Source organism: Colobus angolensis, unplaced genomic scaffold (genome assembly GCF_000951035.1).
Source record: "Colobus angolensis palliatus isolate OR3802 unplaced genomic scaffold, Cang.pa_1.0 Scaffold299, whole genome shotgun sequence".
In the NCBI taxonomy this organism is placed as follows: domain Eukaryota; kingdom Metazoa; phylum Chordata; class Mammalia; order Primates; family Cercopithecidae; genus Colobus; species Colobus angolensis.
Window position 1 is genome coordinate 4817835 of NW_012116254.1, and position 18956 is coordinate 4836790.

An 18956-nucleotide genomic window follows, 5' to 3' on the forward strand; every position below is an offset into this window, starting at 1 on the left:
TCCTTTCTTGACTCTTCCTTCCTATTCACCTCCCTTCTCCCTTCCTCCTCCTTTCACTCCTCTCTCCCTTCCTTCCCTTCACAGGCATGTACTACCTATTCTGTGCCCCACGCTACTCCAGGCTTTGGCTATAAAGTGGTGAACAATCCACGTGGTCTCCACTCTTATGGAGCTGACCTTCTTCTAGAAGGGGAAAGATAATAAACAGATAAACATCTACCATGAACTCAGGTGGGTGAGTCCAGATCATTCAGCCCCATCCTTAGGCAAACCACTTTTCCATCTCCAGCAGCCTCTCACCTCATTTGCTTCCCACCCTCAGGGGCCAGGGGCAGCATTATAGCTCCCATATACAGTGAGGAAGTGGGGCTGAGGGTGGGGAGGAGACTTGCCCGAGGTCACACTGGGAGCACAAGTAGAGCTGCTGCAGTGGAACCTTGGCCTCCCAGGAGAGTGCTCTCTTCCTCCAGCAGGGTCACTGGCACTTACCTCCAAAGCAGGGGAGATTTAATTCTGTGCTTCTAAAGACACTTTCTGTTTTTAAGGAAATATTTATGCACAGAAAACTAAGGGAAAAAAATGCACTAAGAACCTTACCCTAGGACAAACAACTAATTCACTTTATATTAAATTAGCACTTACTGTGTGTAAGTCAGGATCCCTGAGGCTCTAGGCAGCCCCAAGAGCTGAGGTCTGGCTACATTAGCTACAAACTGTCACCATGACCCACAATCCCTTTGTCAGCCCTGAAGAGCTGACAAAGACCCTCTCCTTCAATAAATCTTAGACAGGTTTCTCTGAGCCCCTCTTGTCCTTGGGCCCTGTCTTTGGCTGGCCTAGTCCAGTTTTACAAAAATGCTGCTAAGTCAGGTTAGCAAGAATCCCCCGTCCCTTGATATCTAACCATCTTGACCTGCTGGCCTGCCTTCTGCAAGAATCCTGTTAAGTCAGTTCAGCGAGGATCCCTCTACCTTTGATGTCTCCTCTTGGTAATTTTCCATCCACTCACCACCCTCTGCATCTTGACTATAAATCCGTATTTGTCTTTGTATTTGGTGTTGAACCCGGATCCCTCTCCCCTATTGCAGTCCAGCTCAACTCTGAATATCACAAGGACAAGTGGGAGTACCCCTATGCAATAGTTCTGAATAGTCTTTAGGCCAGGAGTGGTGGCTCACGCCTGTAATCTTAGCACTTTGGGAGGCTGAGGTAGGCGGATCACTTTAGGTCAGGAGTTGGAGACCAGCCTGGCCAACATGGTGAAAGCCCAGTCTTCACTAAAAATACGAAAATTAGCAGGACATGGTGGCGCCTGCCTGTAATCCCAGCTACTTGGGAGGCTGAGGCAGAAGAACCGCTTGAAGCTGGGAGGCGGAGGTTGCAGTGAGCCAAGATTGCGCCATGGCACTCCAGCCTGGGCGACAGAGCAAGCCACCTTCTCAAAAAAAAAAAAAAAAAAAAAAAGAAAAGAAAAGAAATTTTTTACCATCTTAACAACTACATAAACACAACTTTTCCTCTCTTTTTTTTTTTTAGACAGGGTCTCACTTTGTCACCCAGGCTGGAGTGCAGTGGCACAAACAGGGCTCTCTGCAGCCTCAACCTCCCAGCTCAAGTAATCCTCTGACCTCAGCCTCCCAAGTAGCTGGGACTATAGGTGCATGCCACCATGCCTGGCTAATTTTTGTATTTTGTTGTAGAGACAGGGTTTTGTTATGTTACCCAGGTTGGTCGCAAATTCCTGAGCTCAAGTCATCTGTCCGCCTCAGCCTCCCAAAATACTGGGATGACAGGTGTGAGCCACCACACCGGTCCAATTTTTTTCTTTAATAGTTATGTTGCTGTGACTTGGACAGCCTCAGATTTATCACTGCACCCCTAACCTCTCACTCAGGACTCCAAGTGTGTGTCCTTGAAGCCTTTGTCTTCACTCCCAATTGAGGGATTGGGGAGTCTATGGGTGAGTTCTACTCCTGATGAAACCCAGTGCTCCAGATGATAGTCCACTGAAGGACACATTTTCATTCTTAAGATTCTGAGTGTGCTCTCTGAGGCTGGGTTACAGTCCCAGGTTTCTTAGGTTGAAAGGTACTTATCTGAGAAAGGATCTTCCTGGATGGACATCTTCTTGGCTCTTTTCAGTAGAGACTCATTCCCTGACCCTTGAGAGGGGGCATTCCTGGTTCTTTGGGTAGGCCTCTACTTCCGAATCTGGGTTACAGAGTCAGGCAAACTGAGACTGCGTTGGAGTCCCAGGCATCTTTGTTGGGGAGAACTCATTAGTTAATAACGTGGGAACTTCTCAGTGGACTGGAAACCGTCTTCTGGAAGCCCTGCTGACTATACGTCCCACAATAATGGCACAAACTCTGTCTGCTTCCTTTCTTGTTGGCATAATTTACTGGATAACCTAGAACTTCAATGACTTACAACTGGCCCCTCAAAGTCTTGTCCCTTCCCATTGCTTTCGCTCCTTTCTCCTCCTCTTACCACCTTCATCTTCTCTTCAGCTCCCTGGGCCCTTCAGCACGTCCCCTTTGCCATCTCTCTGCCCACCATTGACACTTCAGCCCCTCAACTCCCTACAGTCATTTGAACTTTAGACCCCTGCCCTGATTGCAGGTCTCAAGGGACTCAGGGAATCCCTGCTAAGCAATTACATATCAGGGCAAAAGAAAATCTTAAAAGTCTCCTCCATAAATATTGGTAAAAAGCTTCAGCTGTCTTATTGAGCAGGCAACCTTAACTTATCCCATCTATCAAAACGCAATTCAGATAAAAAGAGGAAGTGGGGCAATAACAAGAGCCAATGATGATATAGATATAGACCAGTGAGCTTTGTATTACTCTGTTTATGTAACTCATGGCTAAAATTTCAGAATAAAAGGTGAAATAGATGGTCTCTATTTGTGTCTATCTGTATGTTTATGTGTGCATGTATGTATGTATATGTGATATTTTTCTATCTCTGGATAGTATTACCAAATTAATATATAAAATATTTTATGAGATCTCTATTCAAATTGGCTTAAATTAAATATACCTTAAAATCTCAGAAATATAGACACTAATCCAAATGTTTTTCAAGTTCATGTGATTTAGGTAAACCATTGGAAAGTGAGAATAATTTAATATTGCTGGGTTAATAAAATGAGCCATATCTTTTGAGTTATCGGCATTGAGTATAATACGATTATACATTTTGTATTTAACTTTTTCCTAGGTTTTTTGCTTTTGTAATTTTTTTGTTTAGATACTTGCCTAAAATGCATGTGTTGTAAAAATAGAAGAGGGAAATAACTTGAGATGATGGCTAGCTTTGTCTAGTGTATTGTGAAATTTTGATAAAAAATTCAAGCACATGTGTCAAGAACATGTGTATTAATTTAAATGGGATAGAAGTTTTATAAATGGACATTTCAATAATAATTATGTTTTGTAACATCTGATTAAAAATTGTTTCCAAAATTTTTTGTAATTTGCAACATTAGACCTATGCTAGATTAAGCAATAGATATTAATTACTAGACCATGTCTAAATAAACTACTGAAACATTAATTACTAAGCATAAATTTAAGTTTACATACTTTTGGCTACTTATTTTTATCTAGTACAGAGAGGCTATCTGTTTTTGGGTATGTTAATAAACTTATTTTTGCCACCTGAAGAACTGTACTATGACACAACACATACCTATAAAAAATGTAAAATGATATATTCATAAAATTTGCTAGTCTGCTAGATAATCCTGGCATATGACAGACAATTTGCAATTGCCTACTTCACATTCTAAATAAAATCTTGATCTAGAACTGATTTTTAGATTTTCCGGAAGGCCTCTGGGAAATCTCAAAAAAATTTTTCTTCCACCTTGTAAAAAGAGATATTAAAAAAAATTAGGCTTATGTTAAGGTTAAATGTTATTCGTATAAATATTTCAGAAATTGTATAAACTTCCAAGAAAATTTTCAGTACACTTGCTGTTGATATGTCCTGGCATAATGTTATCAGTCATAATTTTGGTTATTGTTTAAAACACCATGTGCCACAGAAATCACCAAATTTCCTTGTCAAACACACTCTCATCAGATTAACTATGGCCATTTTAAGTCTCTTGTCATCCACTGACACTTTTTGTTTTATTCTGATTGTTCTCTGAAAGTGTTTTCCACCAACTACAGGCCAGAGTACTTTGTCTTCAATAATCAGGGACTACGCCAGGTAGTCTGGGGTACAGGCTTCTGATGGGGTTGCTTCGGTAATTTTTATTTTTATTTATTTTTTATTTTTGTTAATTTATTCTTTTTGAGACAGAGTCTCACTCTGTCACCCAGGCTGGAGTGCAGTGGTACCATCTTGGCTCACTGCAACCTCCGCCTCCTGGGTTCAAGTGATTCTCGTGCCTCAGCATCCCAAGTAGATGGGATTACAGGCATACGCCACCATGTCTGGCTAATTTTTGTGGGTTTTTTTTGTGGAAAAAGGGTTTCATCATGTTGGCCAGGCTGATCTCGAACTCCTGACCTGAAGTGATCTGCCTGCCTCAGCCTTTCGGAGTGCTGGGATTACACACACGAGCTACTGCACCCAGCCCTGCTTCGGTAATTTTTAAATTATACCACTGAACTTAATCCAGATTTCCAAACTTCTGGTTGACAGGTTCTTAAAACTGCTGACCCAAGACGAAGCAGAGCAAGAGTTAATTACATGGGACTGAATGAACTGATGAAGGATAACTATTGTTTTTGCTTGAATATTATTGCCAGCTTTCAGGAACCTCTTTTCCTTTTCTCTTAAGCTATCTGTGAACTCACAACAGTTTACATTATATACACACACACACACATATATATGTATACACACACACACACACACACATATATATATATATATATTTTTTTTTGAGAAGGAGTCTCACTCTGTCACCCAGGCTGGAGTGCAGTGGTGCGATCTCGGCTCACTACAGCCTCTGCCTCCCGGGTTCAAGCCATTCTGCCTCACCCTTTGGAGTAGCTGGGATTACAGGCACGCCACCACACCTGGCTAATTGTTGTATTATTAGTAGAGACGGGGTTTCACCATGTTGGCCAGGCTGGTCTCAAACTCCTGACCTCAGGTGATCTGCTCACCTCGGCCTCCCAAAGTGCTGGTGTTACAGGCCATGAGCTGCCGTGCCCGGCCAATTATGCTTTTTTAAAACAGAAATGAAGCATTTCTCTTTTTCTCCCTGCCTAACCCCTCCAGAATTCAAAATTCTTTTTTTGAGCAGGGGTGGGGGAGTTGGAAGGATGAAGTTTTGCTCTGTCACCCAGGCTGGAGTGCAGTGGCGTGATCTTAGCATACCGCAACCTCCACCTCCTGGGTTCAAGTGATTCTCCTGCCTCAGCCTCCTGAGTAGCTGGGATTATAGGCACCTGCCACCACGGCTAACTAATTTTTTTTTTTTTTGCATTTTTTAGTAGAGATGGGATTTCACCATGCTGGCTAGGCTGGTCTCGAACTCCTGACCTCAGGTGATATGCCTGCCTCAGGCTCCCAAAGTGTTGGGATTATAGGCGTGAGCCATTACACCTGCCCAGAAATTCTTATCAAATGTTCTCATCTTCATGGAATATATTTATTTGCACAAGTTCAATAAGAATCTGTCCTCCTTATAAAAGGACACGATGGGAAATACTGGTTATATAACCAAGGCGTTGACTGGAATGTCATATTTGAAACTGATGCATTAGATATGACCAGACAGTCTTAAGGAACTGAAGTGGACTTGACGGACCCAGTGCTTACAATACCTTCTAGGGAAAGCCAGCCTGGTACCTAACTTACAGTGTCCTCAGCATTACAGATGAGTAAAGAAGGTCATTTCCTGCCAGGCCCAGGAGGCTTAGGGTATTTTGGGAACTTCAGGAAGAGAAGATTTACCCAAAATCTGTAGGTGCTACAGGCAAAATCTGGTGATGAGTTCTTGCCTTGCCTTCATAGCTTTCAAAGGTACAATCTGAGATTCCTTATGAAAAGTTCCAGCAAAGCAAATTTAAAAAGGCCTATGTGATCAATTACCATTCTTGCTGCACTTATGTAAGTAATCAGGCCAAAGGTAATAAGACCAGCCTTATTTTATAAAGAACAAGAATCTTACTTTGATTATCTTTGAACCAAAAGAGGAGTGGCTATGAAGAGAAATTTTATAGAAATTTTGACAGAAAACTATAGCACACTCTTGTGGGTTATCAGATTCCTGTCCTGTTCATTGGCTATGAGGTTTTCTTATCCACCTGTAAATTAGATTAGATCCTGCCAGCCAACACATTCTATTAGTGCCCACTTTCCCCTTTGCTAGGTATTTAACTAGGAGGAGGAAGGGTAGTAACAGGGATGGGGAAGATGAGGGCAGGCCTGGGTGTGTGTGTGCACGCGTGTGTGTGCGTGTGTGAGTGTGCACCTGTGTGTGCGCATGTATGTGTGGGTGCAGGTGTGTGTGCGTGTGTGCACATGTGTGTGTGCATGTGTGTGCATGCACGTGCACATGCTCATCTGTATGCATGCATGCTCATGTGGGTGTAATGTGTGAGGAGTCACAGTGAGTAGAAGGTTCAGAAGCTGGGCTGGGTGGCTGACTGCTACATGGGGAAGGGGTGAGCACAGCAGTTTTGGTGTTATTTCAACACCAAACAGGGCTCTGACACCCTCCAGGAAAGCATCTTCTCTAGCTGGCTCCAGCATACTGAGGCAGAGATTAGCCTCACCCCTAGTGCTAGTCAGTGTGCCACTGCCAGGAGACAGTGAGTATGGCTGAGCCAATCCACAGCTCTTCCCCATCTAGCAATGTGGGCCAAGACAAATCGCCAGGGTAGTAGGTCAGAACAATGACCTTCATCCCACTGCAAGACCAGTGAGACAAGAACCATCTGTCTTGCCAATAGGCCAAGGTTAGGCTTGTATGATGGATGGGGGAACAGGGCAGAACTAAATGGCCCCTACGTAGATCAAAACAATGATCAAAACAATGATAACAAAATAATCATAATGGTGGCAAGCATTGTGCTAAGAACTTTGCATGCATTATTTCTTCTTCTTCTTCTTTTTTTATTTTTTTTGAGAAGGAGTCTCACTCTGCTGCCTAGGCCGGAATGCAATGGTGTAATCTCAGCTCACTGCAACCTCCACCTTCCGGGTTCAAGTGATTCTCTTGCCTCAGTCTCCTGAGTAGCTGGGATTAGGGCACGCGCCACCATGCCTGACTAATTTTTATATTTTTAGTAGAGATGAGGTTTCACCATGTTGGTCAGGTTGGTCTCAAACTCCTGACATTGTGATCCACCCGCCTCAGCCTCCCAAAGTGCTGGGATTACAGGCGTGAGCCATGGTGCCTGGCCTGCATGCATAATTTCTTTTAACTGTCACCAACAGTTCTATGAAGTCAGTATATTATTATTCTCTTTTCATAGAATGGCCCCTCAGAGCCAGGATCTGAACTCAGGTCACATTTACTGCCTGTAAAAGTCACTTTAAATCCTGGGGAACTGCATAAGGTGGCTCAGAGTATTTTTGGATTTCAAATGCAGTAGGAGAAGCTGGGCTCAGTGGCTCATGCCTGTAATCCCAGCACTTTGGGAGGCCGAGGTGGGCAGATCACCTTAGGTCAGGAGTTCGTGACCAGCCTGGCCAACGTGGCAAAACCTAAAATTAGTAGGTTTTATACTACTAAAAACACAAAAATTAGCTGGGTGTGGTGGCATGCACCTGTAATCCCAGCTACTCAGGAGGCTGAGTTAAGAGAATCGCTTGAACCCGGGAGGCCGAGGTTGCAGTGAGTTGAGATCAGCCACTGCACTCCAGCCTGGGAGACAGAGCGAGACTCCATCTCGAAAAAAAAAAAAATACACTAGGAGAAACCAAAGCAAGGCAGAAGGTAGGACCTGTTAAGCTAACAGGGGTAAAACAGACTATGGCCTTGTCCGACACTGTAGATGCTGTTTCGGGGAATCTCAAAGCAGAGAATAAGTAGCTCTCTGTCTCGCACAGTTAGCAGATTTACGTAGCAGTCAGTTCCAGGACAAATGCAAATTTGAAGTTCCAGATAAGGGCTTTACATCTCACTGATGAAAAGAAGAGGTGCAAGAGCCTGGATTGTGCCATCTAAGGACATGCTGTGCAAGGACGAAGCATGGTGGCATTTCTCAGTATGTGGATTTCGAATTCTCTGCTAGAATCTCCTGGGCAGATGCTTACAATGCAGACTCCTGGGCCCCAGTTCAGAGCCACTGAGTCAGAATCTGAACTCCAAATCTGCATTTTTCACAGATCTCTAAGGATGCATGCTGCTGACTTGGAAGAAGCAGTGACAATTGGTAACTGATTGGTTTGGCCTTGCTGGTTAGTGGCCCCTGGTTGAGAATCAGTGCCCTCCTTCAGGTGTGTTGTGGCTGGAGGATGGGAGCAGGAGGAGGTTTTCAACTGCTGGATTGCATCTGAAGTATGTTCACCACACTGATCACTTTTAATGGCTGCATAAAATGCCACCAGTGGACAGAGCATGACATACTTAACCACTCCTGTACTCTGGGACACTGGGGCCCTTTCCGTATTAGAGCTAACATTAGGATGAACATCCTTAGACATACTGCCCTCATATTTTGAATGACTGCCTTAGGTGAGATTCTTAGAAGGATGAAAGGGGGTATGAACATATTCATGGTGCCTAACATATATATTAAATTGCATTTTCCACTTAGGCTGACACCTGCACTATTCAAGAGAGTCCATCTCACCACAGCGCTGCCAGCATTTCAGTCTCCTCACTCTAAAGATAAGGAAATGGAGGCTGGATTGTTGAAGCAACCTGTGACCTGCCCAGAGCTACACACCTAGTCAATGCCAGAACTAAGACCAGAACCCAGGGAGTTCTTGTTCATGGGCCAGGGCGTTTTGCCACTGCTGAGTTCTTCAGTCTCCAATCAGACAGGAGGGAAAAATCAAGCTTGGAACACCATTCTCTCTCTGTTCCAATCTCCCTGCCAGCTCTGACTTCACTCGCTGCACTAGAAGCTCACGTTTCCGTGCTTTTCGTGGTTTCTCTGCCTTGAAAACTGGGCCTCTCTTCTCTCTGCTTGAGCTCCACATCCTCCCTGGGCCCTGCTCTGATCAGTCAGAGGTCATTCCATACTTGCACCGCAGGTCAGATGTAGATAGATATGCGGGTGGGGAAGCAGTGGGACAAAGGTGAGGTGACAGCCAAGGGGAGGGACACAGGCCAGCCAGCCCTGTCACAGGAGGGAAGATAGTGTAGGAGGATGGGTGGGACCAGTTGACAGTGGGCGAGGGGGTGAGTTGGCCTGCCAGTCTTAGGAGTCTGACTATGGTGGGGAGGGTTTCAGTTCACACCTACCCAGCCACGTGCTACTACTGGGACACAGGGTGTTTACATAGGAGAGCTGGGCTCTGGCTTCCACAAGGTCCTTAATAGGGCCTCTGGTGGACTTCAGAGAATCCTTAGATCCCCAGCTAAACCATATGCAAAACTGTACAAGTATGTAAGTATGTTCCTTTTTCTGGGAGACAGCCATTAGTATTCATCAGATTTTCAAGAACATTTATGACCTCTGAAATGTTCAAAAAAAATTCAGGTGAAAGGCAGGTTGTCTACTAGAACTATAATCTGTTTGTTGTATGAATTATATATTGTTTTACCTATGGTAGGGAAAGGGAAAATAATCACAGGTGGCATTTCTCAGATAGATGATTAATTGATAGATGATAGAACAGATGATTGATACATGAATAGAACAAACAAATCTACATTTAATAGGTACCATAAAGAATCATTATTCATGACACCTATATTTCTTATTTTTCCACTGCATGAGAAGAAGATGGTGGAGCTGGGAGGAGGCAGGAAGCCTGGTGCTGAGGTGTTCAGAGTCACTGCCCTCCGCAGATGATCAGAGGCAAAGATAAAGTCTTGGTGTAGTGATGAAGTCAGTTAGTGGGAAAACGGGATTTGGTTTCGCAACTTTTCCAGAGCTGTCTCTTGCATAAGATGGGACACACTTGAAAATAATCACGATGAGCCCTTATTGAGCACATAGTGGGTGTCAGGCACTGTGCTAAGCGCTTTGCAAGTATTATCTTGTTTACTTCTCACCTGGTGGTTTGGGCAGCACTAGAACTTCCATCTCACAAGGGAGGAAATGCAGGCCCAGGGACGTTAAGTCACTCTCCCCAAAGCACACAGCTGTGAGTGGAACAATGGGTACCTGAAGCGAGGCAGGGTGGGTTCCCAGCTGGGGCTTCTGGTGCCTGGGCAAGATACAGTCTTTGAGAGCAGTGATGTTGGGATGTCAGAATCAACCCCATCTTTGTCTTCCACAAAAGGGCTGGACTCTGAATATCAAAACTCTCCTCTTCCCTTTGCCTTTAAAGGCATAGTGAAGCACATACAGTTGAAATTATCCAGGCTAATTGTTCATTAGATGTTATTGAGCATCTAATATGAGCCAGACAACATATAAAAGGCTTTATAGTCATTTTCTTAATTTCACCATTACAACAAGCTTTTAAGGTGAGGATTAGCATGCCCATTTTACAGATGGGGTACTGAGGTACAAGGAAGTTTAGAGGAACTGCCTGAGGTCAGCTAGTAGAGGGAGGGGAGCTAGATTGCACCCACTCTCTTTCTGCTTCTCTGCCCCTCCCTGGGTAATACAGGGTACAAAGGTACAAGGGGATGGCTCCCTTGTTGGGGTCTGCATGATGATTAGGGCATGAGAAAGACCCAGGGAGCTTCCTGCCATGGTCCAAAGGAAAAAAGGGAAGCAAGGAAGAAGGGAAGAAAAGAAAACATGGATGAAACATGGGCTATATGTCAGGCAGTACCAAGATGTTGATGAATGATCCAAATATATTGCTGCAATTTCAAAAGTCTTACAAAAGAGGGGCACTGGCCACTGGCCATAGGCCTGTGAATTGGTCCACCCTGAGCCATTCACTCCAGGATACACTCAGAGGTATGATTACGTCTTTCTGGAATTTGGCTGTGTTCTTTGAAGTCAAAGCTCCTGGCCTCATGAAATGTTCTTGAGAGGTTCAAGTAAATATGGGATACACACTTCGTGAAAATGGTAGTTCCCTCAGTCCTTCCTCTCTCAGGGTTTTGAACTTGGTTCTGGAAGCCCCAGGGCCTAGAAGGCATGAAGCACAGGAGGCTGTAGGACTAGCCAGCTCCGAGGACAGGGTCAGGAAGTGACTAGTGGACAGGGTGATGGCTGTGGCTCAGGGTCATGGCTGGGAAACTCAGAAAGGGAGGACTCTGAAAACTGTGTCAAGTCCAAAGGCCAAAGCTGGATGCAGAGTCTGAGAGGCCTTTGGCAGCAGAACACATAGCCCGTGTTCCCAGTAAGCAAGCGAGGGTTAGGGCCGGGCACAATTCTGGGCATGCGGCCCTGTCACCTGGGGTCCTGACAGGCAGGCATGACCAGGGGTCACAAATTCATCTGAATGGCCAAGAGGTCAATCTAGGTAGGAGGAAGCGGTCTGAGGACAGACCCTAGCTCTCACAGATGATCCAGAGCCTGAGGGATACCTGAGCAGGGGAGGAGCACTCTGCAGGCAGGGGCACAGCCCTGGGACTGTTCTCTGGCATAGGACAAGGTCTGAGCTGTAACCAGGAAGAGCAGGGGAACCCCAGAGGATTGTAGCCATTGACTGCATACCAAAAGCAAGACCAAGCCTACAGCAGTCATTCTTTCACGGCAGTCTCCAAAATCTGCCCTGTTCAACTCTTTAAGGGTTCCCTCTCCCGACTTAACAGTCCCTTTGGGTCTGGCATTTCCTTTCATTTTAGAAAACAAAACTTTGTGCTTCTTAAGTCTTGAAAGCAATATAGACACCTTATGGAAAACTTGATGTGTCTAGGAACCTATCATAAAGGCAGTTTTTTTACCCTGTCTTCTTCACTAGCCATTTTATAGTGAGCATCATCCCATAATGCACTCGCCCTCACCCTCCATCCCAACCTTTCCCACTGCCTCATTTGAAGTCTTACCTGCAAGTGCCCCTGGCTGGCATCTGGATCCTTGATTAAATGAGTCACACTCTGAGCTATATTGCCACTGCTAAACGCTCAAGTCCTAGTCTCTTTATGGGAATTGTTTAAAAGATCTGAAGAAGTCAAGTCTGCATAATAGGAACCCAGAGAAACTCTCACTAGCAAAGCCAGTCCTCACCCAGTGCTGCCTCCTAGAGCCCCCAAATGTGGGAAGAGTTGGTGCGCAACTGAATTCTCATTAGCAGTCCCTTATCCTATATTCTCACTTGCCATCTGGTCCCATGTAGGCTTGGAAACTAGAAAACCAAATGTTAGGCCGGGTGCGGTGGCTCAAGCCTGTAATCCCAGCACTTTGGGAGGCCGAGATGGGCGGACCACGAGGTCAGGAGATCGAGACCATCCTGGCTAACACGGTGAAACCCCTACTAAAAAGTACAAAAAACTAGCCGGGTGAGGTGGCGGGCACCTGTAGTCCCAGCTACTCCAGAGGCTGAGGCAGGAGAATGGCGTGAACCCGGGAGGCGGAGCTTGCAGTGAGCTGAGATCCAGCCACTGCACTCCAGCCTGGGCGACAGAGCGAGACTCCGTCTCAAAAAAAAAAAAGAAAACCAAATGTTAAAACTATGCATGAAATAGAAGCAAATAGGCCCCATGTGACAAGGGCCCCAAGGGAGTGTGCTGGGGTATGTATCCTCTGATCTCTTTTGTCACAGGAACATTTGTCCTATGTTCCAAATAAAAATTATTTTATTTTTCTCTCAGGTTCTTGGCTCTGTCCCAGATACAGGAGGTAGCCAAATAAATGAGGATTCCCTGTAACTCTAATATTCCTTACATGTTATATAGGGTTTTATTTCTTTGAAATGTAAACGATTTCCTTCTCGGTGCTGTAACATTTTTGTGGTGTGGTCATCTCATTGCAGGAAGGGGACGCGCCTACATTCTATATTTCACTCCTCTGGGCAGGCTGAAAACTACTACTGGTTTAGTGCAAACCAATCTAGGGTTAGACTAGAAAAACCAGATTTTTAGATTTTACTTTATCTCAAATTGGACTGTGTGACTCTAACCGGGTTGGAAATAGAAGATTACTCAGACTGTCAAAGTTGCTGGGCCCTTCACAGACCCTACAGACCCATACTCTCACTTGACCCCTGTGGAAGGAGGGTGAGCCCAAGGTTACAAAAGAAGCTATTGGCTAATCTCCTCCACAAGAGACCTTATGAAATGACTAACAACATCCTGTGTAGGAACGTGTGCATTTAAAACCCACCTTATTCCCAAAAGGATTTGAGCCAGCTTACAAATGTGCCTACAGGGCAAGGTAAACATATGTAAAAAATAAGGAAGAAAAATGGGGCAAAGGGAAAGTAAGAGGGAAGATGGAGCCAGGATTCAGGTCACATTCAAGATGAATGCCAACAAGACCTGTGCACGTGACATGGCATGGCGATAGACTTAGTACTAAGATGCTGGCAGCCAAGAGGAGGGTGAAATATGCCAGCCCGACAGAGCTACGCTTTTTTTGTTCTTTAGGTCTTGTCACTAACCCACAATACGACCCTTTTCTTTCGAGGCATCAGTTTTCCAGTCTGTCAAATGGGCAAATCCTGCCTTGTAGGATCTTTGTGAGGATCCAGTTAGAGCTTGTCTGTGAAGGAAGGCACTCGAAAAGTAAAGTGGGAGACACACAAAACTGATCATTTCATTTTCTCAGCTGTGTCCTTGCCATGTATAAAATACTACTCACTTTCCATTGGCTGGTGGAGCCACCAGATTGAAGCTACTATCATTGGTCAAAGTTAATTCTGTATATACATTCTTAACATCAAACACTGCCCAAACAATGAGAAGCCTCATGACACTTCCTGCGCTCAAATTCCATCCATTTCCATCATTACACCTTTTTCTCTTTCCTTGCTACAACTGGGAAAAATTAAGGTACTTAGAAAGGAACAGCAGGGAATGTCAAATTTAAGTAAATTTAAGTTCCCCTAAGAACTTTTTTTTTCCCCCAAGAGCGAGTGATGTTGGATAACAGAGAGGAAAGACCAGGACTGGGGATGGAGAGTGGACCCCATTAGGGATCTCTCTGGCTGCAGTTTGGCAGGCACTGTCCCTGCCTGTCACTCAGAGGCTTTCCCCAGCCTTTAGTGTTGGTGGTGGGACAAGGCATCTTCTGAACACAGGCCAGAATTTTAGTTGAGAGTGAACCAGTGGTCCAGGGTAGGCAAGCTGCGATTCCAAACGGTGGGAGCGGGTACAGCCACCAACCCTGGGCAAGCAGGGTTCTCCAGGTGACCTTAGACAGCTTCCTCTATGTGGCTTTTGCCTACAAACTGGGGGTTCTCTCTGAGAAGAGATTTTCAATAAATAAAAGCATTAACAGCAAGAAGAATCATACAAATAACATAGCAATATAAATAGCATAGACATAACATAGGATAATATAGACAACAGGTTTGGCTTGGGGTTGAACATGAGAAGGTTGCTACGGGGAAAGGGGTCCAGAAATCTCCTTGGGAACTCACTGGTCCTACAAGGCAATAACAGCTGTCAGAGCCTGCTGACTGTGGGCAGATGAGGAAACGGAGACAAACCAATTCCAGCTGGGAATGTAATCAGATAAGAAGTGGTCTTCCTGTCTGCGGAGCCCTTCGCACTTCTCAAAGTGACCATTTGACAGTTAATATTATTCTCCCCATTTTACAGAGGAGGAAACAGAGACCCAGTTGGTTACATTACTTGTCAAAATGGCAAGAACCTGGCAGTCCCAGCAGAAAGGCAGCACTTAACAGCAGGGACTCGAAGGCAGACTCTTCATCCTGGCTCTGCCATCACTCATTGTGTGACGTGAGGCAAATGCTTTAGTCTCTCTCTGCCTCAGTTTCCTCATCTGTACAAGCTAAGTGGATTACCTGAGCTAATATCTGTAAAGTGCTTAGAACACCCGCTGACATATATCAGGTGCCACATAAGCATGCTGAAATAAACACATCAACTCCTAGTGCCTGCCTCTGCAACTCCCAAACCAAAATGGGCCAATGGCAAAATGCTACATGTGTGCCCCATCCTGTGGGAGAAATTCAATCCCACTCAATATCAACTAAGGGTGGTCATTTGGGGGTGGAAAGAGAGGACAGGGCTTGAGGAAGATGGGGAAGAGGTACTTGGCAAACATCCTAAATGCCCTGGGGACCGTCGCTGCTGCCTCTCTCTTTGAGGACTTTGCAAAGAAGGAACACACAGGCTGGATAAATCTGTGCCAAGCAGGAACAAAATGGTATCTGGTCTGGACAAGATGACAAGTTAAATATGCCCAGTTTACCACCAGGGGCAAACACTGGCTCCCAGCCCTGTTCCTCCTTTTTCTCTTTGCTTTTGGTGGATCTGTTTTTGTGGCTGCCAAAGGTGCCTATCAGGAATGACGGGTGATTTGCCTTTGGGCAGGGCTGCAAAGATGTCAGGCAAACAAGTTACCTTTCTCATAACTCTGGCCCTCGCAGGCTATAGGATGACTATGAAAGAATGGTGCTTCCTGAAGCCACCGGCACATACACACAGGTGCTGGGTCTAGGAGCCAGGAGTCCAGCTTCTAGCCCAGCCCTGCCTCTATGGGGCTGTGTGTTCTAGGGCAAATACTTCTCCCTCCTGCTCCTTACTGTTCTCCTCAGCAAAATGAGGGTCTAGGAGGGGTAGGGTGGGGGTGATGAACTTGAAAGACCTTTTTGGCTCACATCTGTGAGTTTAGAGGAAGCATTCTGGGGCCAGAGCTGCAGAATTCTGAATGGCTGTCGGGTGGGCCTACCTTCTCCTAGCTCCTAGGCCTTCTTCTGCAAGACTCCGTTTTTATTATTGATTTGGCAGTGCAGAAGAGTGTCCTATGTTCCTGGCTCAGCCCTGGTGGAAACAGAAGATAGACTCCAAAAGCAGAGGATGGCAAGTGAAGTGTGTCAGGCATGGCCTTCTTTACCTCGCTGCCCTGTCCATCCATCTCGAGGTTTTGAAGGCACCTGGTTTTACTGATAATCTGGGGTAAGCATGAAGCTGCTGAGGGAAGGGAGGAGCTATAGGGGCTGAGGAGATACAGTGTTGGGGAAGGGGATGAAGGCCTGGCCAACTGCTCCACTTCCATCTTTCTCAGCTCCTTTCTTAGAGGGGCAGGGGAGGCTGAGAGTCAAGCTCACTCCTGACCTCAAGGAGCACAATCGCATTCTGTGTTTTCCTTTCCCAAAGAGATCAGAAGCTTCGGGAAGGGTAGGGGTCCTGGCTTATCTTTTTTTTTTTTTTTTTTCCCTTTTCTATTCTCCTTGTCCTAACACATAAAGTGCCTGCACATGTGGTGGTTAAGCACACCGACCCTAGACTCAGACTGCTCTGGTGTGAATCCCAGTTGTCTTCTACTTAACCGACCTCAGTTTCCTTGTCTTTAAAATGGGAAGAATGATAATTCCTACCTCATAGGGATCTTATGAGGATTCAATAAAGTAATACTTATAGGACATTTAGCATGGGGCCTGGCACTAGGCAGGTGGCCCAGAAAAAGGCTTACCAAGATGAATGGAGCTGAATTGCTTCTGGTCAAAATTCATCATCACAAGAAAGTCACATGCATATTCCTTTCTTGCTACTACAAATCACGCCTACATTAATTTATTCATCAGCTCTGTGTCTACAGATGGTGCAAAGATCAACTTTACCAAAGCCAAGCTCAACTTTCCTAAGTTTCAAATCAGTGAGGTTCCTGAACTACTACATGCAAAATATTATTTTAATCATTCATTTCAGCCTCTTTCTTCTCCAAATACTTTAATAAAATTGGTAATTGTAGCCTGAATGACCCAAATTCCTCCTATTTTCACTTTTTACCAAAGTGCTGCCCCCATCCCACGTGCCACAGCAGCCAATGCCCAGCAGGCAGGACCCCAGAGGCATGAACATTAGGTTCCCAGAGCACCGGGCAGCCCAGAGCCCAGGGGGCCTCCAGCCCCCAGAAATGCTGGATCTGTGGGGCTGTGGTCTCTTTACACAGTGCCTGGCAGGGCTGTAGGATGACAAGAATCCCTGCAGGAACAGACATGCCTTGGTCTTTTGCAACCTGTTCAGATACTAGTTGAGGGTAATGAATGGAAAAGAGTCACAGCATTAATCGTTCTGATCTGGAGTTGCCAATTTGGCTCATGCTTGGACCCACCTCCAGACCCACAGTCTCCTCCCGCACAATGACTGGGCTTGCTTGAAGTGACCAAAGATGATGCCAGGCTCCGATGGGGATCATTGCTGGCCAACTACCCAGGAGAAACATTTCGCTAGCACACTCAGTGACAAGGAACTAGAATCTTAAGCACCGTGGAAACCTCACTTCTTCCAAAAGATGCATTAATCCAGCCCTCTTGCTGAGGGCTTGTTCATGCATCTCACCAGTACCTACTGATCAACTACTCTGTGCCACACAGGTGCTATGCCAGGTCCCTAACATGGAGCTACCCTAAAACTAAAACACAGTATAACAGCAGGCACACTGGGATGAGGAGCTAGGAGGCTAGTTCCAGCTCTGCCACTAACAAGTAGTGTGACCTTGGGCAGGTCATCTCCCTCTCTGGGTCTCAAGTACCTCATCTATCAAACCCAGGACTGGGCTGAGGATGCCTGTGGTCCAGCTGTTAAAGATCCCGGTTAAATAAATAATAAAGATCCCGGATCTATTAAATAACATCCCTGATGTACAAATAGTGGCAGTCTTGATCAAAGAGCTCCAAGCTTGTAGAAAACACAAGCTCAGCAACCTACCAATCTCCCCTTTGCCATGGTAAGGGCTCCTGTTTGCCACCTGAAAATGTAAGAACTCACAGCCTTGGGATGAGTGAGAAGTTGAACTGACCACAGGGAGAGTCACCTGGAAGGGCAGTGGCAGTCTGAGGGGGGCCAGGTGGCCTTCTTGATGTGATATGAGGGATCCCTGAAAGGCCTCCCCTGCCCCAAATATCTGCTCCCTATCCCCCAAATCTAGGGTCCTGCATCTGGAATTCCACCATTTGAGACAAAAGTTGGGTTTTTTTCCTTTTCTTTTTTCAGCGCGGGGGCAGGGGGCGGGGTGGTCTTTGATTGCAGACACCTTCAAGCAAAATACACACAGCCATGAGAAGCGTGTGGTTCCCACCCTTTTAAGCTTGCCTGGGTCTTCCCTGCCTGCCAGCAGGGGCCTGGCAGCTTGTGTGCCCTAGGTGCTTGGGGCTGGAAGAGTCAGTGGGGTACCCAGAAGGGACCCTAAAGGGGTTGCGGGGGAGGGAGGGCCTCCTGGGCCCACTCAAGGTCTCCTTCACCAAGTCCCAGAGGGCCTGGGAGACGGGGGCAGGGAAAGAGTAAGAGCACGTGCAGGATTTGAGTTCTCCAGGAGGGCTGGGAGTGGGAGAGTCCAGGGAAAGAGCCGGTGCCTCCCTTTGGCTAACCGATCCCTTGGAAGAGCCAGCTCAGAGAGCGGAGGAAGGGAGGGCAGGTCAGGAGACAGGGTGGGGCCTGGATGAGAGGAAACTGTAAAACCAACCGGGCGGATTCACGAAAAATTCCCGAGCGTGGTGAGGGTAGGGGGTGCTGGGCAGCACCCCAGTTTGCCAGGCCCACGCTCCTCCAGTTGCCCGGCCTGTTCAGACTGGTTCGCCCACCTTTCCCTCCCTGCCAGGCCCCCTCGCCTGATCTCTGAGAAAGCAGAATCCGGGACATGAAGCAATCACAGCCGCTCCGCCCGGCCGCTAGCGCCCAGGACTCCGAGCCCGCCCGCAGCCCCCTTCCTGCGGCATTCACTCCGCTGCCCTGCCCGGCCCAGGCGCTCCGCCTCAGCCCCGCCCCGCTCTGGACGCCCCACCTCTAGCCCCGCCCCAGGCCCCCTCGCCTGATCTCTGAGAAAGCAGA

At 46.3% G+C, this 18956-nt stretch overlaps 1 protein-coding gene across 2 annotated transcripts in view; it reads right to left on the reverse strand.

Moving 5' to 3' along the window:
- The window catches only part of ZBTB7C (zinc finger and BTB domain containing 7C), a 138178-nt gene that overhangs the window by 115350 nt on the left and 3872 nt on the right, over positions 1–18956 (reverse strand). The gene's annotated exons all lie outside the window — the stretch shown is intronic.